Source organism: Rhinopithecus bieti, unplaced genomic scaffold (genome assembly GCF_001698545.2).
Source record: "Rhinopithecus bieti isolate Rb0 unplaced genomic scaffold, ASM169854v2 scaffold_24193, whole genome shotgun sequence".
NCBI classification, from domain to species: domain Eukaryota; kingdom Metazoa; phylum Chordata; class Mammalia; order Primates; family Cercopithecidae; genus Rhinopithecus; species Rhinopithecus bieti.
Window position 1 is genome coordinate 128247 of NW_016811043.1, and position 22154 is coordinate 150400.

General features: G+C 45.4%; 2 pseudogenes across 1 annotated transcript; both read right to left on the reverse strand.

Moving 5' to 3' along the window:
* Positions 1-4160: 4160 nt before the first annotated feature.
* LOC108543098 (dihydrofolate reductase-like) lies at positions 4161-4722 on the reverse strand (annotated as a pseudogene).
* Positions 4723-14968: 10246 nt separating this feature from the next.
* LOC108543101 (HLA class I histocompatibility antigen, B-15 alpha chain-like) lies at positions 14969-18325 on the reverse strand (annotated as a pseudogene). Its single transcript, XR_001889461.1, has 8 exons — positions 18087-18325; positions 17688-17957; positions 17158-17442; positions 16306-16584; positions 16085-16201; positions 15610-15642; positions 15456-15503; positions 14969-15291 (listed from the first exon to the last, which is right to left on the reverse strand). The product of XR_001889461.1 is annotated as an HLA class I histocompatibility antigen, B-15 alpha chain-like (transcript).
* Between the last annotated feature and the right edge of the window lie 3829 nt (positions 18326-22154).

Here is a 22154-nt window from a genome sequence, read left to right on the forward strand (position 1 = left end):
GTAACTCTTTTTTTTTTTATCATAAGGAGCCAATTAGTTTTAGGGAGTCCAACAAAATGTATTGAATACTGAATGCAAAGAACCCCCTGCTAGGCTCTTCCACTGCTTTAGAATTCTTTCCTCTCTCCTTTTCCTCACCTCCTGCTTCTCCAGCCATTCTCTCTGCCCCTCTCATCCCTCACACCCCCCCTTCCCCTTAGTCCCCGCTACCCTGTCACTCCTGAATTGTGGCACTAACACGGTCCCTCACCTCCTGCCCATGTGTGTTCTCCCCACAGTGCTCAGCGGTCCTGCTAAAGTGAGCAAGGTCGTGTCATTTCTTCACTTACAATGGTTGGATTTTGGTCTACAATTTTGCTAAATGTTTTCAATTTGTCTCATATCTTTTTGTTTCTGTTCCTCCTTTGCTACTTTCTTATGTGTCAAATAAACAGTTTTTAGTTTATAGTTTTAATTCTGCTAGTGGCTTTTAGCTATATTTCTTTACACTAGTTTTTTATTGTTGTAAGAATGGAAACCCAATTTCTTGACTTCTCACAGTGAAGTTCAGGTTCTATTAAACTACATCTGGCAAAATAAAGGATACTTGTAACAGTGTAGTTTCATTTAACCTACCATTATGCTATTACTGTTTTATATATTACGTCAATCTATATTATAAACTCAATGATACAGTGTAATACTTTTTGTTTTAGACAAGCAGCCATATGTCTTCAGGAAATTAAGAAAATGAGTGTGAATGTGACACGTGTGTGTGCATCATTCCTGTTGTTAATTGTTCCTTTCTGTGTATCCGGGTCACCATCTAGTATCATTTCCCTTCACCCTGAAGAACTTCCTTTAAAATTAAATATAGTACAGGATCCCTAGGAAATGAATTCTATGGCTTTGATGATCTAAAAATGTCTTTATTTTTGCCTCCCCCCCGGTTTTTTTTTTTTTTTTTTTTTTTTTTTTTTTTTTTTTTTTTTTTTTTTTTTTTTTTTTTTTTGCTTTTAGGGCATTTATGTGTAATAAAATTCACCACTTTTAGATGCGCTTTTTGGTGAATTTTGGTAATTATTTATAGTCGTGTAACTACCACACTGCCCAGTACAGAAACTCCGAATGCAGAGAACCCCCTGCTAGGTCCTCCACTGCTTTGGAGTCCTTTCCCCTGCTCCTTGTCCTCACCTCCTGCTTCCCCAGCCCTTCCCTCTGCCCTCATCCCTCACACCCTCCGAGAATGAGATGGGCTGGGCACGAAGGGTTTTTGTTTGTTTGTTTGTTTTCTATGAATGAATGTAACTTTTTATTATGATAGAGTTGTTTTATTAAAGAAATAGATGAAAATGGTTAAGTAAAATCAAATGGCTCTAAAAGTCTTACAATGAAAGCAACAGTCCTTCCATTTATTCTCTCCAGAGACAAGCAAGCACTTTTCATTCTCTCAGCTTTTCCTTCTGGTAGCTGCCTTCATGGGTTTTCCAAATTATTATTTTTTTCAGTTTTCAAGTGGGTGCATATATTAATACATGTAATTTTTAAAAGCCTCTTCTGTTTACAATGCATCCTAACAGTTCCCTGCCCCATCCCTCCTAATCTTTCAAAGCAATGACTTTTAACTCTTTTAGCAATGTCTTCTTTCTCCTCACATAATAACTTAGTCATTTCTTGATTATTTTATACATTTTATAGTGATTTCTTGAATGACAGATGAGGATTTAGCTCTTACACCATCACTATCTTTACTTTTCCTCCCGTATTGTCCCAAAGTAGTTACCAGAGTTAGGGGCTAAGCAGCCACCGCATCATTATCACTATGTACATATTGCTCATTGTTGAGAAAAACAGCGTAATGTGCTCTTACTTCCTATCCTGTACTTCCTTCTGCCCTGAAATTAATGATTGCCTAACCAGCCTTCCCTCTTGTTTTTTTCACTTTTGCTTTATCTTCAATGAACTTCTCTCCAAATGCCCCAAATCTGGCAATAACCTATTATTATTTTTAAGAGAAGGGACCTCACTGTGGTGGCCAGGCTGGTCTGGAAATGTTGGACTCAAGCCAACCTCTTGCTTTTAGCTTCCTGAGTAGCTGGGACTGCAGACATGAGCCATTCCACCCACCTAACCTATTAATATTTTTATCGTTTTTTGTTTTTTTTTTTTTAAGCCAGCTCCATAGCTGGAATATTTCCTGTGTTGGATCCTATTTGCTGGATCCGTGTCATTCTCTGGTTTGTCTCCTCCTTCACTTTGCGGGAGTATTTTCTCCAATAGTTTCCCAAGAAAGGGTCCATGGAGGTAACCCCTGAGTCTTTGCTTGCCTAAAAATGTATGATTTTACCTTCACCCTTGATTATTTGGCTGAATATAGATTTATCTGTTGAAAATAACTTTCTTTCTAGAATTCTGAAGGCATGCTTCCATTGTTTTCAGCTTCTTTTTCGAGGCAGGGTCTCTTCTGTCACCCAGGCTGGAGTGCAGTGGCACAATCACAACTCCCTGCAGCCGTGACCGCGCAGGCTCAATTCATCCACCTCAGCCCCTGAGCAGATGGGACTACAGGTGGGCACCACAGTGCCCAGCTAACTTTTGTATTTTTTGTAGAGACGGGGCTTCACCATGTTGCCCAAGCTGGTCTCAAGGGATCTGCCTGTCTCTGCCTCCCAAAATGCTGAGCCAATGTGTTACAGGCGTGAGCCACTGTGCCTGGCCAGTTTTTCTTTTACTCTCTCTCTTCTTCCTTCATTTCTCAAAGGCATCTCAAACTCAATAGGCCCAAAACCAAAGTCAAACTCCACCAGAATATCCTGCTACTTCCAACCTTAAAATATATCTTAAATCACAGTGTCTTACTACAGGCAACCTTCTGGTTCAAACTACCACGATCTCTCACTTTAACTTAGAATTGGTTTTCCTGCTTCTGTATTTTTTTAAATCATAAAATATTTCAAATAAACCATATGTGGCTTTATACTTTTTACTACATAAAAAGAATAAAGGTCTGCTAGGTGCGGTGGCTCACGCCTGTAATCCCAGCACTTTGGGAGGCTGAGGCGGGCGTATCACTTGAGGTCACGAGTTCAAGACCAGCCTAACCAACATGGTGAAACTTCGTCTCCACCAAAACCACAAAATTAGCTGGGTGTCGTGGTACGCGCCTGTAGTCCCAGCTACTTGGGAGCCTGAGGCAGGAGAATCGCTTGAACCCGGGAAGTCGGAGGTTGCAGTGAGCTGAGGTCGCGCCATTCCACTCTGTCTGGGTAACAAGAGTGAAACTCTTCCAAAAAAAAAAAAAGATATGAAGAGGTTATATACTTAAACATGGAATAGCTTTAAGTGTTTGCCATTCACTGTTCCCAGGCATGCCAGCAGCTTCTTACTGCAAACACCTGGGACTTGCTATAGGGCAGCTGGAGTACGTTCCACCCACACACAGCACAGGGAGCTGACAACCAAGGAGTGGAGGATCAATACTCCAGCTTTCTCCCCTCCGTTTCCCTGTATCTCAGCAGTACGGAGCTTGATACCGATGAGAACCTGCTCACTGACTTTAAACTGCTTTTCTTACCTTCTGAGTTTCATTTCTCCATACCTCAATTGATGATTTCTGGTAAGACCTAGGAAATAAACTGCTTTCACTGAAATTTCAGTCTTGGAACCTGCTTTGGGTTCCCCAAAAGACAGAAATATATTCATTTTCCCATCACTGGACTTCCAGGTTGTTTTCAATTTTCCACTGTTACAAACAAGGCTGCAACATTTGTCTACAAACCTCTAGATATACACGTAGGAAGATTTCAGTATTTTCCACTAGTGAAACTGCTCAGTTGGAGGGTATGTGCATCTTCATCTTTAATAAATACTACCGACATTTGAAAAGCCCGACAATGTCAAGGACTGGCCAGAGTCCCATGTGCGATGGGTGTGGAATGGCAGCTCACTGTAGCAGGTGTGGGGACTCAGTTGGGGTCTTGGAGAGGCACTTAGTTACAGCAAGAATGTTTCATAAATGGTATCTAATATATTCAAGACTAGTGTGGGATAAAAGCATGTTGCTTAGAAATAATTATTCATAGATCCAAAGTCAACAAAAGTCTTTTCTTCTCGTGTAAAATACATAATTTTTTCCAGAGGGAGGGGAAACAACTTAAAATAAACCAGAAAACACCTTCATATTAATCATTCTTCTCATATACTTCAAATTTGAACTTAACGTCTTTCTGCTCCTGGACATCAGAGAGAACACCTGGGTATTCTGGCAGAAGTTTATATTTTTCCAAATCAATTTCTGGAAAAACTGTGTCACTTTCAAAGTCCCGCATGATCCTTGTCACAAATAGTTTAAGATGGTTTGGGTGATTCATGGCTTCCTTATAAACAGAACTGCCACCAACTATCCAAATCATCTCTACTTTATTTGCTAATTCTGGTTGTTCAGTAAGTTTTAAGATATCATCCAGACTTCTGGCAAGAGAATGAGCTCCTTGTGGAGGTTCCTTGAGTTCTCTGCTGAGAACTAAATTAATTCTATCCTTTAAAGGTCGATTCTTCTCAGGAATGGAGAACCGGATCTTCCTACACGTAACAGCAGATTCTGTTTACCTTCTAGTGAAGAGTCTGTGTCATTCTCTGGAAATACCTGAATTCATTCCTGAGCGGCGGCCAGGGCAGGTCCCCGTTCTTGCTAATGCCCATGTTCTGGGACACAGCGACGATGCAGTTTAGCAAACGAACCATGACAGCAGCGGTGAGCACCTCCGAGTCCGCTCGCTACACAAGAACGCGCGGCCAAGATTGACCGGAAGGTTTTTACTCTGAACCTGGAGGATGAGCAATGACACCTCTCTCTCCACCTCAAAGCTCCTCCTGAGCATTCACCTCCTGGGAGAAGGGGCAGCGCAGCAGCGCCACCTGGTGGTCATACGCTTCCCTTTGCAGATCACTCACAGCCCTGAGACCCTCCTCTCCTTTCCATGCACCTGGGATTTCTTCACTGGACACCAGCCTGAGTCAAGTTTCCTGTAAAGCAAGAGAAGCGCACAGGGCTTGCTCATGGAGTCCCTGCACAAAGTGGCCGTGGGGGCTGCGATGGACACTGCATGGGCACAGCAATTGAGCCACCACTCACCAAGGCTGACCTGGCAGCTGCCACTGCTGAGGGTCCAGCCAACCAAAAGCAGCTGTTTTATTTTGGACGGAGAAATAAAACAGGGAATGGTAATTAAGAATAAAATAACATTATGATAGATAAATATGCCACTAAAGATATAGTAGCAGTTTAAATAATTTTGAGACTATGAACAAGATTATGTCAATGGGGAGAACTTATTACAAGTAGAGAAAGCTGGAGGATTGCTCCTCCCCTCCTTGGTTGTCAGCTCCCTGTCCTGTGTGTGGGTGGAACATCCTCCAGCTGCTCTATAGCAAAAGATGGTGGGGGGAGGAATGGTGTCATCTCCACCTTTGGCGAGATCCATGTCACCGTGTTCAAGGGAAGGGCCATGAACTCCCCATGCAGAGAGGAGGCTGTGGCTGTGAAGGTGCCTGTGGGAGAGGTGAGGACCCGCTCCCTCTACACTGATGGCCAAGAGCCTGCAGACGGCGGGGAAGGCTTCCCCTCAGCTGTGTCCTATCAGGCTTTTCCAAGAGTCAAGGAGTAGACCTGCATTTGCCTCTGCTGATGTGAGCTGCACACACACCTAGAAGTGAGGTCACCCCTGCTGGGGGTCCTAGGTCTGCTGGTTGTTCTGGGTGCTCAGAGGGAAGATGGGGAGGGGGCTCTGTGCAAAACAGTAACCATACTCTATAAATTATTTTTTCCTTAATCTTTGTGTCATAAAATAAAATGTAGGACTCCAGAAGGAAAAAGAAACGGTCTAAAATTTGTGTCCTTGAATAAAAAGTGAACACCCATTAACCACCAGGGATAGACGTTTGTGGAGCAAACCAGAAGCCCCATCATTTGCCCCAGCTCAGCAATAAACTCTTTCCTCCCCCAAATGAAAATACATCCTGACTTTCATGATCATCACTTCTTTGTTCTATTTTATATTTTTATCATCCAAAATTATAATTTAGTTTTACCTTTAGAAATATGCTTTTGTTCTGTTATTCTATAGATTCTTTCTTGAATTTATATTGTATGGTAGAGCTTCCCATAGTGTGCAGTTTGCTGATTGCTCCCCAAGCCATTGTTTAATATGTATTTTTATTATCTGTATTGCCTCTAAATTGGTAATTGGCTATGGAGGCTAGCTTATATTCAGGCTTGGTTTCTTTGTCACTTGTACTTGTTTGATGGTACTGTAATGTGTTCTTCCATCAAGAGGAAGAACCTGACATTAGTTTTTTGTTTTATTGTGTTGTTAATTGCCATTGCTGTTCAATGGTTAAATTCGTTAACTCATGATGGTTTGCAAAAGAGTTATTATAGTCTCGGTCTCTCATTCCTTCCTTAATTATTATCCGAATAATTTCTAAGTAAGAGATTCACGCTCCTCTACTGTTTGTTTACTACTAGAAATTTGTTAACCAGAGACTAAGCCAAGCATCTACTCACCTATGACCCAGCAATAGCACTTTTAGTTATCAACCAGTAGAAATGCTTGTATGTGTGTGCCAAAATATATGCAAATATTATTCATAGCAGCACGACTTGTAAAATCTGGATACAACACAATTGTTTATCAATAGCGAAGGGACAGGAAATATGAGCAATTCATAAAGTGGGAAACATATCAAGACCACATCTCAAAAGCAACAACAACAAAAAATCCATGTTTGCTTGTGGTGATCGCCTGAGTCCGTGAAATAAGTAGACATTGGGGCCTTAGCAATGCAGAGATAGGTGGAATCAAGACATATTCCTCTTGCATTCCACACATCACAGGCACAAAATACACATAAGAAGGGCTTTCTTGAACAAAAAAAAAAAAAGAGAGAGCATATGGCTATGTGGTAGATTCTTTTATGAGAAGACCTTGAAAATACATAGCTGGCAAGTTAGACTGAAACCATTAGCCCCAGGAAGCAGCAAATGGGTCTTGACAGGAATAGATCCTCACCCTGGAGTGGGCTTTGTTCAGCTGGTGGTACGTGTGTTACCAAACTAAACTGGGGTCCACTCACCTGGGATGTTGCAATAAAAGCAAACATCCACACTGAGACTGTAGTGGGAGAAAGGAGGGCATTTATGTGCAGGGCGCCAAACAAGGAGAATCGGGCAACTCACGCTTACCTCCCAATCTTTTTGATGGCTCACAAACAAGGATTTTCAAAGGCAGGGGCAAATTTCAGGAAAGCAGAGTTACAGGCAACATCATAAATCAATGCATAGAAGTGATACACTGCTTCGGCCTTAAAAGGTGGAAAATCCTGTTGAGGAAGCTTACAGGTCTTAGGTAGATTTAAAGATTCTCTGATTTGTGACAGATAAGGAAGCAAAGCTTCCTTACACAGCTTCCTTACACAATTGGGGGAGTAGGAGGAATGTTCAGGCCTGGCCTGTGGCCTTGACTCTCTCCAGTCCCCTCAGGAAGAAATTTAGAACAAAGAACGGCGGTCAGAGTTCAGTCCTCAGTTTCCCCTTTATAAGGTCTCCCTGTCAGTGGATCTATTAGGTGGGATCCTGTGTTTCTGAAAAACAACTCAGGGACGTATGTTAAGATGTTTTTAGTTTCTGTAGAGAATCAAACATCCTGTTACTCTAACTTCCTTGGCTATTGTTTTAAGCTATCATTACCTTCTTGTTCATAAGGTCACTCACTTGCTTTTTAGGGCTGGCTAGGTGCCTGGAATTTCTCTTGAAGGAACTGAAAGCTTTTCTTTATTTCCAGGTCAGAGGCCCTGGCAGGCTTCTAAGAGAGGTTCCTCCTTTATCTCAGATGCAAATGCTCGGAGTGCTACAAAGAACTTGAATGGGAGGTACTGCAACCATGTGGACCACTGAGTCACATTTCTTTACACCGGAAAATGCACCGGCTCAAAATGTCCAACAATGGTCAGAGAGACACCTTCCTCAAAGGAAGAGTTCCATAGAAAATTAAAATAGCCAATTGAAACATTGGGTATATAAAGCAAGAGTGGGGAAACAAGCACGAAGGGTGGGCTTATACACCTTCATGAGTGTGCTCACACTTGACATGAGAGTACCCTCTCTTTTCCTGGTGGATCAGGGAAAGGTGCTGGTGTGATCTACATATATTCCTTCCCCTGGTGGGAGGACACTGGAATGATGACTGTAATTCACCTCAACTTGCTTTTCTCATCCCTGATACAGTGGTCCCAGGACTAGGGATGCAAATAGAGTCCAAAAACAGGAATTATTCCTAAGCAAGAAACTGTAAATATATTTTATGTCCTTTATGTAATAATTCCTAAGGGCCTGGAGAAGTAGGTTTTGCCTTCACTGCGTCTGGCAAAGTTGGGGCTAACACTGAATGCAGCTGTATTGCCTGGGGTCAGATAGCCACCCAGTTCTCTACCTGCATAACGCTACCCTCTATGAACTGGAATGGATGATGCGAGACAATTGCTAGAACAGTATTGGTCCCTGCAGTCTAAGCCAGCACAGCAGCAGAGCCTAGTGTTCCTTCCGAAGTTGTAAATGTTTAGTATAAATGAAGAGAAGGAGAAATAGTAGCTGAGGGTAAATGAATGAACACATGGGTTATGTAATGAGGAAAATCCAATGTTACATGAACTACTCGAAAGAGGTATAAGTAAGAGAGAGTATTGTCTCTTAGCTCGATTTCACCAGATGCCTGAAAGGGTGCAGCCATATGTTGCTGAGACTATTCCTATTTTTGGACTGCACTGGGATAATTGTTAATGACCAAAGAGGATTCTGGTAATGTGCCAGGATCTTTTCACTGTTATGATTCTTCTGGTGTAGGAGATCTGTGATTGGCCAGGCACGTGGCTCATGCTTGTAATTCCATCAGTTTGGGAGGCAATGGTAGGAACATCGTTTAAGGTCATGATTTGAGACCAGCCTCTGCAAAATAGTGAGACCCATTCCTATAAAATATTTAAAAATTAGTTGGGATGGTGGTGTGCACCTGTAATGCTATCTACTCAGGAGGCTGAGGCAGAAGGATCACTTGAGTCCAGGAATTCGAGGTTACAGTGAGCTATGATTGTGCCACTGCATTCTACCCTGGGCAACAGAGCAAAAGATTAACTCTAAAATAAAATAATAAATATTATAAAAAGAGACAATGTGGTCAAAACCAGGGTGTGATCTGTGGTCCAATAAAAATATATGGTCTTTGTCCCTGTTTCCTGACAACCGGGTTCTAGAACATATGCAGCCTCCTCAGTGATAAACATGACTTCAATATGGCAATGAGATGACTGTGGGGTGAGGGGCTCCTAGATAGCTTCAGGATGGGAGCTGGTTGTCAGAAACACGAAGTTGCGATTAGAGGATTGGAACTTTTAGCCCCATCCCTAAAGTCTGGGAAGGAAAGAGAGGCTTGAGGTTGAGTTCAGTCACACAATGTCCAGTGATTTAATTAATCTTGCCTGCACAATGAAATTTACATAGAAACCTCTAGAGATTGTAATGAGGTTGCATGAGCTTCCCAACTGGTGAGCACATCCATGTGTCCACATGCTGGGAAGGTGGTAAACTCCATCTATATGGGGACAGAGGCTCCTGTGCTCAGAACCCTTCCAGACCTCACCCTGTGCACCTCTTCATCTGGCTGCTCATTTGTATCCTTTATAACTGCTGTGGTTTGAATGCTTCCCCAAAAAAGCATCTGTTGGATATTTCTTCCCGAGTGCAACATTTTTAAGAAATGGGACCTTTGAGAGGTGATTGGACCATCAGAGCTCTGCCTTCATTAATGCATTAGGGCTCAACATAAAAGGACCTGAGGCTGTCAGTTTGACCTCCTTTTCCCTCTACCTCTCACCCTCTCTTGCCCTTTTGTTTTCTACCAGATACAGTCCCTTGATCTGGGAATTCCCATCCTTGACACCATGAATGAAACAAATTTCTGTTTGTTATAAGTTATCCAGTCTCAAGTGTTCTGCTATAGTGGCATAATTTAAACCAGGGGTCCCTAACCCCCGGGCTGTGGACTGGTACAAGTTTTTGGCCTGGTAGGAACCAGATCGCACAGCAGGAGGTGATCAATGGGCGAGAGAGCATGAGCATGACCACCAGAGTCCCGCCTCCTGTCAGATCAGTGGCTGAATTAGATTCTCATAGAAGCACGAACCCTATTGTGAGCTCTGCATGTGAGAGATGTAGGTTGCATGCTCCTTATGAAACACTAATGCCTGGTCATCTGAGGTGCAGCAGTTTCATCCAAAACCATTTCCTTCTGCCTTCTGCCACCTCCACTGGTCCATGGAAAAACTGTCTTCCATGAAACTGGTCTCAGGTGCCAAAAAGGTGGGGATTTACGCTATAAAAATAAAAAAACTGCAATACTGAGTGTGAAAGGAAAGTAAAATTTCAGGACTCCAAATTCACTATACCAAAGGAAAAAGTTAAGTTTGGAGACTGAATGATGGAAAAACTGCCTTTCTTTTGTTCCTAAACAAATAACTGCGAAGATAGAAGACCCCATATCTCCCCAGGTGGCCTCCCTCACAAACTGCTCACAAGATAATTCCTTGTGGGCCCCAACATCTTTACTCTAAAACGGAGTTTTGTTGAATTTCCCCCTGACAGTGTAAATTAACAGCTTTTCTTCACAGGTACAGGACAAAGACAAGACTAGACATCATCCCTTCACCCACCCGGTGACTTTTCTACCCAACGTTTACTTTATCTTATGTAAAATGCAGATGTACTGAGCACGAGATGAATGCATAGTTGACTGTTTTTTTCCTCTCCTGGCTGCTCTTTCCCCTATAAATATTGCAGTCCTCAAAACCCTGTTAGGAAAAAGCATGGACCACAGATGCTACAATGATTTGTGTCTCTGTTTCCAAGGTGCATCTTCAGCTCGGCAAAATAAACTTCTAAATTGACCGAGACCTGTCTCAGACGTTTTTTGGTTTACATGACTATAGCAACGTCCTGAGTTCTTTGAGTTAGTTTAAGAATTCTCAAACCTTGGGAGGTGAGAGACCCCTGACTTTGCAGCCATGATAGACAGAAGTGCAGGTAACCTGGCACCCAATACTTGTGACTTGCATCTGAAGTGAGGACAGTCTTGTGGGACTGAGCCCTTAAACCTGTGGAGACCGAGGTGAACTCCAGGTAGTTAGTGTCAGAATGGAGTCGAACTCTAGGGCTCCCAGCTGCTGTTGGAAAATCAGAAGTTTGGGTGGAGGAAAACCCCATCACTATCCCACAGAGAGAAACTTACAGTAAGAGTAAGCAAGTACACCTCTATCTTTTTGGTCCCAGAGGAAAAGATAAACCAAATGTAAGCATTTACTTCACGTCCCTAATCTATTAAACACAGGTTACTACCAGCTGTTCATTGTCCAGACGTGGAGTGGTCCTACCTCTAACCTAGAAGTTAGGATTTTTTAGGCCTTTGAGGGTGTCATATAAAAACTAATAAATGTTAGAGATTCTCTCCTCAGAAATATTTCCACACACAAGAAAATATAGATATTAACATAAAACATCGGTGTGGACCCAGAACCTCTGAGGTCTTACAAACCTGGGTGTTTTAATCCTAGTAAGGGACAATGCTGAGGAAAGATGTTTGAATAATCATTTCATCATCACACAATGCCACTCCAGTAATCTAGACTATTAACTGGGATAGACAAAAACTTGATGTAATAATCTATCCTCAAGGGAATGGGTGGAAATATGTTATTTATTAGTCTTGGCTCATTCAGCCACTCTGCGTGCCTACCAGGTACCAGGTAAAGTTCTCTTCCTGGATCACTGCTCCAATAATTAAAATTTGTCACTTTTTCCCACCCCTCACACTCCAGCACTTGAACCCTCTTACTACACCAGAATTCCACACTGTCAATGAAAAGACTCAAACTCGATAACATATTTGAAGAGATTAATTCTGAGCCAAAAATGAGGGACCACAGCCCATGACGCAGTCCTCAATAGACCCTGAGAACGTGTGATCAAGGTGGTTGGGGCACAGGTTGGTTTTATACATTTTAGGAACATATGAGACATCAATAAGCTATACATTGTTTCGATCCAGACAGTTGGGACAATTTGAAGCAAGCAAGGGTTGTGGGGTAGTGCTTCTGGGTTATAATTAGATTTTTAATTTTTCTGATTGGCAGTTGGTTGAGTTACTATCAATAGAAAGGAACGTCTGGGTTATGATAAGAGGTTGTGGAGTCCCAAATTTTCTCATGCAGATGACACCTCCAGGTGCCAGACTTCAGAGAGAATAGATTGTAAATGTTTCTGATCAGATTGAAGGTCTGTGTTGGTGGTAAATGCTGGTCAGCTTTTCCTGAATTCCAAAAGGGAAGAGGGCATAATGAGGCATGTTCAACACCTGCTTCCCATAGTGGCCTCAGCCAGTCTTTCAGGTTAACTTTTGAGCACCCTGGCTGAGGGTGTCAATTGAGACTGTTAGGAGAGGGTGGCTTTGATGTTTATTTTTGGTTTACAACATGCGAAATGTTGAGAGAAGACAGACAGTACCTCCCTCCTTGGAAGAGGACAACCCTCCAGTCGCCCTGCAGTTGATCATGGACATGAGTCTTAAGCTCCACCAGTCCGATGACCACCTGCTGAAGAGGTGTCATTGTCTCAGGTAAATACTAAGGGTTTGTCATCTCATGCCAAGAAGATGAAGGACACTGACATATGAGGAGTGAGTTTAGTAGCAAAGGGTTGAATAGGCAAAAGAAAGACAAAGGGGAACAGCTCTCTTCTTGTGAGAGAGAGGGGCACCCAGAAGGGAATTCCGGCCTGGAGTGGGAGTGCATCAGATTTTACAGGCAGGCTTGAGGAGATGGTGTCTGATTTATGTAGGGCCCACAGGTTGGTTGGACCAGGTGTGATATTTACATAGTGCAACTGGAAGGCTGTTCACCCCACCCTCATCCTATTATGCAAATGGGCTTGCCACTTGGCCAGTGCCATGTTATCTGCTCCTTACTGTAAGGAAGGAGCCTGGCAAAGAGAAGGGAAGATAGAGTCGCCATTGTGATCATGCCCAGTCCCAGGTGTCCGATTCCTATTCGCACAGCTGCCGGCATTCACCCGTGCAAGCTTCCAGCTTACTTGTCTGTGTCTGAAGCTTGATATTACAGGCTGCTCCTTGTTAGAAAAGAAAATAATTTGGAGCCCGCTTTTCATTAAAACCCTTCTGTACCCTCACTACCTGTTTAAATAATTTCTTCTTATCTCCTATATCACTGCCAGACTCTGAGCCAGAATGAGGTGACAGAGAGGCTGGGACTGTGCAGAAAACATTTTAGTAAAGATGGCTGAGTGGCAGTAGTGATGTCCAATTTCCAGGTGCAGCAGTGACATCTGTCCTGGCCTCAGGGTCCAGTGTCCAGCACCAGGGTGTCAGAGGTGTGAGCAGTGGCGTCTATGCTCAGCAGCAGGGGCAGTTGTTCCTAGGAGGGACCTGATCCAGGGTGGGCTGTGGATTCTGTTCCTGGATGTGTAGATTCCAGCCTGCTTCTGTGGCCTTCCCCACAATAAAACTAGCCCCCAATACCAGATATACGACTTTATGTGTATATTACAGGAATTTGTTTTCCATGGTTTGCTCCAAGAAGTGAGTGGGAAATGAGTCTGTGGCCGGGTGTCAGAGAGCAGCATTCAGAGGTGTTCCTTGTGCGAGAGCCACATCCTGAATTGTCTACCTGGCGTCTACCCCATGGTGGAGAGAACAACAGGGAATGTCGCATCTCATAACTGATGATACACATCCTCCTTTTCCTTTCTGTGAGAAAAATCCTCTTTTAAACAGGGTTTGAAAACTCACCCCATCCACCCACCCTGGCCACTCTCTGATCTCAGTGGTTCTGAATCTGGCTGAGCAACAGGATTGCTGGCGGGAGCTTAGAAAACTCAGGCCACTCCCCAGAACCCCTGTGTCAGAGTTTTATGCACAAGACCAAGGAATCGTTTATATAACAGGCTCTAGAGGTGAGGCTGATGCTCAGACATGTGGGATCCCGGTGTTCGTGATACTCCAAGTGTAATCTGGAGAACAGTAACATGAACTCCAGCCTTGTCATAAATACAGAATCTGTAGCTCGACTCCAGACTTCCTGGATCTCAGCACCACGTCCAGGTGATCCCTGTACACACGGGAGTTCCTTGTCTAAGTGTTCCATAGACTTGGGGTCAGAACTGTGCAGTCTGCTCTGGGTGTGCTCTGATCACATCCCTTACAACTGGAGATCCAGGGTTCAGTCCTTGCCCTCATTCTTTTCCACAGTCAATCACTCCCTTGGTGCCCACCCCCCCAGCACACTGCAGCTCACAACCAGGTTCTCTCTTCAGGAAAGAACAGTCCTTGATGATGGGTCCAATTTCACAGACAAACATAAGTCTAAATTAGACTCTGCTTTATAGATTCATGAGTTGGGATTGGATTCAGCACCAAGATCACGAGAACCAGGGCAGGGAGAGAGGGCAGGAGAGCAGAGCAGAACAGAAGCTCTAGAAGCAGGGCAGGAGGTGAATGGCTCTCAAAATTTGTCTCAGAATGCACAGAGACCCCCGTGTGCAGGGGCCACCCTCGGTGATGTCTGAGTTTCTGTGGTCACAGCTCCCGCTGGACAAGTTTCCACTGAAGGGACAAGGACGACGGAGCAGTGAAGGTGACCCAGCTGAGGACTGACCACATAAAGCCCATGACGAACTGAACAGCAACTAGGCACAGGCCCAGTCCACACTGGGCTCCTCACAGCCTTCTCCACACTTACCTGCAACAGACTCAGCACAGAGAACATGCGGATTCTGGAAGGTTCTCAGGTCTTTATTTGATCTCTCAAATTCTAGGGTTTACTTGTTTAGTTAATCCATCAACCTCTCATAGCAGATATTTGAGAAAACAAATTTATATTCAGATTCTTATTTTCAGTAGGGAAGTAAGAAGTTGCAGCTCAGTGCACATAAAGTTGAGACTGAGATGGAGACATCCAGCCCCACCTCTCTGGAACAGGAAAGATGACTGGGGAGGAAACACAGGTCAACATGGGAACAGGGCTCACGGTGGACACAGGGGTGGGCTGTTTCTCCACCTCCTCACATTATGCTAACTGGGACGCAGACACATTCAGATGCCTTTGCAGAAAAAGATGCCAGAGTCTCCTGAAGTCACAAAAGGGAGGCGTGAAGAAATCCTGCATCTCAGCCCCACACAAGACAGTTGTCTCACGCTACAGAAAACAACAGTCATGGACAAATTCAGGTCAGTCATGGTAAGTGATGACACTCCGAACAGCCCACCACACACTTGAAACGTCACAATCAAAGAATCTCCATTACGCAGGCCTTTCCCCTCTGTTCCTCCGCCCCCGACTCTAGACCCCAAGAATCTCACCTTTTCAAGCCGTGAGAGACACATCAGAGCCCTGGGCACTGTCGCTGGCTGGGGTAGAACAAAAACAGGAGCTGGTCAGAGCCCGCAGGAGACGTGGGACAGGAGGAATTACAGGATGGGTGAGCTCCTCCACACTCCCACCCCCATCACTTACACGCTGCCTGAGAGTAGCTCCCTCCTTTTCCACCTGTAGCAAGAAAATGTCCTGTGAGGGGACTGGGAGGAAGCAGGGTCATGAGAATCTTAGAGGAACCTCCTAGTCTTGGACCCAAAAGAAATTTCCAAAACTATGACTACAGACCCAGGGCAGGATCAGAAAACAGGAGGAAAGCAGGTGTGTGTCCTGGACCAACTGCCCTCCTAAGGTCTGTCCTTAGCAGGGACCTTCCCCTTACTTGTGAATGCTGGAATCAGGACCCCAACAGCACAACCATCAAGGTGATATATCCATCCTTCATTGTCACATGTGCTGCACAAAAGAGTAGGTGCTGGCACACCGGCTTCCAGGCTGGGTTAGCCCCTGTGTGGATGCTGCTTCCCAGAAATGAGGCAGTGAACACTTCTACCTGAGGTTTGAAACCCCCAGAGGGACAAGAAAACCCAGACCCCACCCCATACCCCTTCCCTACCTGAGCTCTTCCTCCTCCACATCACAGCAGCGACCACAGCTCCGGTGACCACAACTGCTAGGACAGCCAGGCCAGCAACAATCCCCACGATGGGGATGGTGGACTGGGAAGATGGCTCTGGGAAAGGAGGGGAAGGTGAGGGGCCCTGACCCTGCTGAAGGGCTCCGGAAGGGCTCCTGTTTCCCCTGAGAAGAGACATGACCCCTCATCCCCCTTCTTACCCCATCTCAGGGTGAGGGGTTCCGGCAGCCCCTCATGCTGCACATGGCACGTGTATCTCTGCTCTTCTCCAGAAGGCACCACCACAGCTCCCCACTTCTGGTAAGTTCCATCTCCTGCTGGCCTGGTCTTCACAAGCTCGGTGTCCTGAGTTTGGTCCTCCCCATCCCCCTGCCAGGTCAGTGTGATCTCCGCAGGATAGAAGCCCAGGACCCAGCACCTCAGGGTGGCCTCATGGTCAGAGACGGGGTGGTGGGTCATGTGTGTCTTTGGGGGATCTGATGGGAAGAGTCAGAAAATTCAGGGGCTTTGCATCTCTCATGGGACACCCCAGCAGCACACATGTGACCATCCTGAGAATGAACAGGACACCTGGGGTTGGGGAGGGAGCACAGAACCCAGACACCAGACTGGACACAGGCATCTGGGATAATCTCCTATTCCTTGGAGAGTTCTAGTCTCTGAGGGAGGAACAGGGACTTCTGGTCCTGACCTGAGTGGAGGCCGAGGGACTCAGAAAAGCTGGAATCAGACCTTCAAACACATTGAGTGTGAGGCAGAGAACAAGGTCCGAGAGAAAAATTCACGGTGCCCAAAGTTGCTGCAGGGGTCAAAGAGGACCTCTGATCAGTATTCCAGGGACTGTCTTCCCCTCCATGTCCTCAGAGAGGTCATCCCTTAATTGTCCTAGAGAGCAGAGGGGGCCCTCAGAGGAAATCAGGGAAACTCATGCCATTCTCCATTCAAGGGAGGGCGACATTCTAGCGCTGATCCCATTTTCCTCCCCTCCTCATGGGAGGCCATCCCGGGCGATCTAGAGGTGATGGGGAAGGCTCCCCACTGTCCCTGGTACCCGCGCTGCAGTGTCTCCTTCCCGTTCTCCAGGTGTCTGCGCTGCCACTCCACGCACGTCCCCTCCAGGTGGGCTCTCCACTGCTCTGCCTCGCGGGCCGCCTCCCACTTGTGCTGGGTGATCTGAGCCGCCGTGTCTGCCGCCGTGTCTGCCGCGGTCCAGGAGCGCAGGTCCCCGTTCAGGGCGATGTAATCCTTGCCATCGTAGGCGATCTGGTGATACCCGCGGAGGAGGTGCCGGTCGGGCCCCAGATCGCAGCCAGACATCCTCTGGAGGGTGTGAGACCCTGGCCCCGCCGCCGCGGTCAGCCCCGCCCACCGAGCCCCGCCCCGCATCGACCACCCCGCGGGGACTTTGGCCTCAACTGAAAATGAAACCGGGTAAAGGCGCCTGGGGCTCTCCCCGGTCGAGGGTCTGGGCGGGTCCCGCGGCCTCGGGGCGGATCTCGGACCCGGAGACTCGGGGATACCCGGACCGTCCGTGGGGGGTGGGGAGGGGTGGTGACCTGCGCCCTGGGCCGGGGTCACTCACCGGCCTCGCTCTGGTTGTAGTAGCCGCGCAGGTTCCTCAGGCTCACTCGGAAAGTCTGTGCAAAGTCCTTGGCGAGCCCTGTCTGCTCCTCCCAATACTCCGGCCCCTCCTGCTCCACCCACGGCGCCCGCGGCTCCATCCTTGGACTCGCGGCGTCGCTGTCGAACCGCACGAACTGCGTGTCGTCCACGTAACACACGGAGATGAAGCGGGGCTCCCCGCGGCCAGGCCGGGACGTGCCGGCGCTGAAATACCTCAAGGAGTGCGAGCCTGGGGGCAAGGAGAGGCTGAGACCCGCCCGACCCTCCTCCCCGCGCGGCTCCCCAGGTCCTGCGCCCCCGCCTGCGGTCCCCTCGCTCCTCCCCGCAGAGGCCATTTCCCTCCCGACCCCGCACTCACCGGCCCAGGTGTCGGTCAGGGCCAGGGCCCCCGAGAGCAGCAGGAGGAGGGTTTGGGGCGCCATGACCCGCATCTCGGCGTCTGAGGAGCCTCTGAGTCCGGGTGAGTGCCTGGGGACTTTAGAACTGAGACCGCGGCGACGCTGATTGGCTTCTCTAAACATCCGACACCCAATTTGAGTGGGAACTGGGGACGCATGACGAGTATCCTGGAAGAAGGACCCGACACCTGTTGGGAGAAGTGAAACTAGGGGAGTGGGGAATCCCCAACTCTGCGCCTCCCCAATGCAGATAAGGCCCGAGACCCTGAGAGCCACGCCCAGGACCTGGGACTTCGTCCTGATCCCTCTTTTCCTACACCAAGCCTCTTTGACACCCTGTCTGCCTGACTCCTGGACAAGTAAGTATCTGTCTGTGGAAACCAGGGAGAGACCCCCAGGCTGCACCCAGCCCCTTCCCCTTCCCTACTCGTCCTGGAATCCCCGACCCTGAACTGGACTCCCTGCCTCCCACTCCCTACCTCTCCCCTTGGACCTTTGTACAGGGAAACTGACCACGGGGAACTTCATGTGGAGTGAGCTCGCCCTGGGAATGGAGGTGTAGAGACAGGGGTTTTCTCTCTAAACCTGGTGAAGTTTTGTCTGAAGGCACCACATAGAGATTCTCATAGAGACCAGTTTCCTTTTTGTTTATTAATACAGTAGGTAGCACAATATTGGTAATCCCTGAATGATTAGAATTCCAATTTGTAAAAGACCTGTGTCAAAACAGCATTACAATTAAACTCTCAAAGCTTCTAAGTTTTACTTTCCCAGACTATGGATCTGTTAGTCTGAGTTGTTGCATTTAAAATTATTTTCATTCCCTAGCCCGAGTTTCCCTGTGTGAGTCCAGAACATCTCTTGAATACAAAGAAGCAGAGTTTGTTACTGTCTATTGCAACCGGGAGTCTGTAGTCATCACCTCAAATTTGGGAGTGCTCCATGCAGTCCCAATGCTCTTCACGGACGCTCAAGCACTGCCTGTTTTCCTGAACTCTGCACATCTAAGCAGTGTGCATATTTTATCTGGACACTAAATGAGTTTAGCAACTACTAAACTACTAATACTAAATGAGTTTAGCACATTGGTAGGCTACAAGATCAAAACACAAAAATTGAATGTGCTTCTATAGAGTATCAATGCATTAATACAAATGTTATTTAAAATCCAACTTACAACAGCATTAAAAGAATGAAGTCAGAACAAAATTGAGGGCCCAGCAATACTCTTCACTTCTATGGTTAATTGGTTTTTGAAAACAGTGCTAATATAATTCAGTGGGGGAAGAAATTATCTTTTCGTCAAGTGGTGCTGAGACAACAGGCTATCTATATGCAAAAGAATAAAGCTGGATCCCTACTTCACACTACATATAAAAATTACCTCAAAGTGTATCAAAGACCTAAATGTGAGACTTAACACTAGAAAACTCTTAGAAGAAAACATAGGTATATATCTTCATGACTTTGGATTAGGTAAAAATACCTGATCTTAAATGATACCAAAGGCACAAGCAAAAAGGGGAAATAAAAGATAAATCGAACATCATCAAAATTAAAAATGTGTGAGTCTAAGGACACCACCAAGAAAGTGAAAAGAAATTCATCGAATGGGAGAAAAGTTTTGCAAATCTTACATCTGGCAAGGAAAGGACTTGTATTTAGAATATATAAAGAATGGTTGTAACTCAATATAATAATATTAGTAATAATAAGATAATAATAAACAATAAATAAAATAATAATAAGACAAATAATATACAAAAGGCTCATAAGCACATAGAAACATGTTCAACATCATTAACCATCAGGGAAATGACCATCAACCCAAAAATGAGATACTATTTCCCACCCACTAGAATGGCCATAATTAAAAAGGTAATAGTGTTGATGAGAATGTGGAGATACTAGAACACTCACACTTTGCTGGTGGGGATTTAAGAGACAGAGCCCCTTTAGAAAGCAGGCTATCAGTAGCTCAAATTGTTGAACATTAAGTTATTACATGAACCAGCAATCCCCTCCTATGTATACAGTACACCCAAGAGAAATGAAAACATAAGTTCACATAAAAACTTATATACCACGTTAGTAGCAGCATTATTCATCATAATCCAAATGAGAAGGACCAAAATGTTGCCAACTAATAAATAAATTGTGATATATCCATACAATGGAATATAATTAAGCAATGAAAAAGATGTTAAGTACTGATACAAGCTACGACTCATTCAAACTTTGAATACGTTCCAGTAAGTAAAAGAAGACAGACACAAACGGCCACATGTTGTATAATTTCATTACATAAAATGTTCAGAATAGGTAAATCTGTAGAGCTAAAACATAAGTTGGTAGTTTCTTAGGCCTGGGCTTTGGATACGGATTTTTCTGCAGGGCTGGGAGGAGATAAAAGGATCTGTAATTGATTGTGGTAATGGAGGCACAACTGTGAATATTCTAAAAACCACCGAATTGTATATTTTGAATGTGTGGATTTTATACTATTTAAGTTATATCAGAAGTTGTCTGGCAAATGATTAAATTACATGTAAAATTTACAGTCATTGCAGTTCAACAAAAGCTACCAGATAAAAACACTCAGTATGGTTTGCATGCAAGTGAAGAAAGTAGACACGCAGCGAGAATGCTGATACAATAGTAATCACCTTAGTAAAGTGGGTTTGGATTTAGTGACAGGAGAGATTTAAAAGTATATTTATGTATATTTTGATTGTTTCATTTCCTATTGTGAGCATGAATTATTTTACACTAAAATATAAAATAAAATGTTACAAATCTTGAAAGCTCTGCAGTCAAATAAACATAGTAACAAATGATAAAGAGCTGTCTGGAATGTCTTCCTAGAGAACTGGTTGAAGCACATGCATGTAAAAGGGAGGCAATGTATGTATGTATGTATTTGAGATGGAGTCTCACTCTGGCACCCAGCTAATTTTTGTATTTTTAGTAGAGTCAGGGTTTCGCCATGTTGGCCAGGCTGGTCTCAAAACTTCCAACCTCAAGTGATCTGCCCGTGTTGGCCTCCCAAAGTGCTGGGATACAGGCTTGAGCCACCGAGCCTGGCCACAAATTCTCTTTTAAAAGAATCTCTGACTGCTGTGCTGAGAACAGAACTGAGAGGCAAGGCACCAGGGAAGCAGAAGGGAAAACAGTAGGAAGCGAGTGCAGTATTCCAGGCTGGAGATGTCGGTGACCTTGACTAGGGTGTGAGCAGGGGAAAGAGTGGGACGTCAGGGGATTCTGGATGCATTTGAAGATGGACTCACAGCATTTGCCAATGGATTGTATCTGTGATGTGAGAAAGATGAATCAAGTACACCATAGTTGTAAAAAGAGTGAGTAGAAGGGTGGAGCTGCTGTCAGTGGAGATGGGGAGACTCTGGCAGGAGCATACTGAGGAGGAAGCATCACAGGCACTCAGTGGAGATGTCTACTAGGAATGCAGGTGGGGGAGATGGGGTGGAATTTGGACAGACAACTCCAGAGTTTAGGGGAAAGGAGAAATAGAGCAGGCTGGAGAAATAGATTTAGGAGGTCACACTATATTAATGATACTTAAAATCTCAAGCATGGACGAAGCGCCAAGGGAGTGGTTGACTATGGAAAAGAATGAGCACAAGGACTGATCCCTGGACCTCCAGTTCTAAGGGATCTGATCAGAGCACACCCAGAGCAGACTGCACAGTTCTGACCCCAAGTCTAGGGAACACTTAGACAAGGAACTCCCATATGCACAGGGATCACCTGGACGTGGTGCTGAGATCCAAGAACTCCAGAGTCAAACAAGAGATTGTGGATTTATGACAAGGCTGGAGCTCATGTTGCTGGTCTCCAGATCAAAAACACCAGGATCCCACATGTCTGAGCATCAGCCTTGCCTACAGGGCTTGTTATATAAGTGATTCCTTGGTCTTCTGCATAATATTCTGAGACTGGGTTTCTGGGGAGTGGCCTGAGTATTTTCTAAGCTCCCACCAGCAATCCTGTTGCTCAGCCAGATTGGGAAC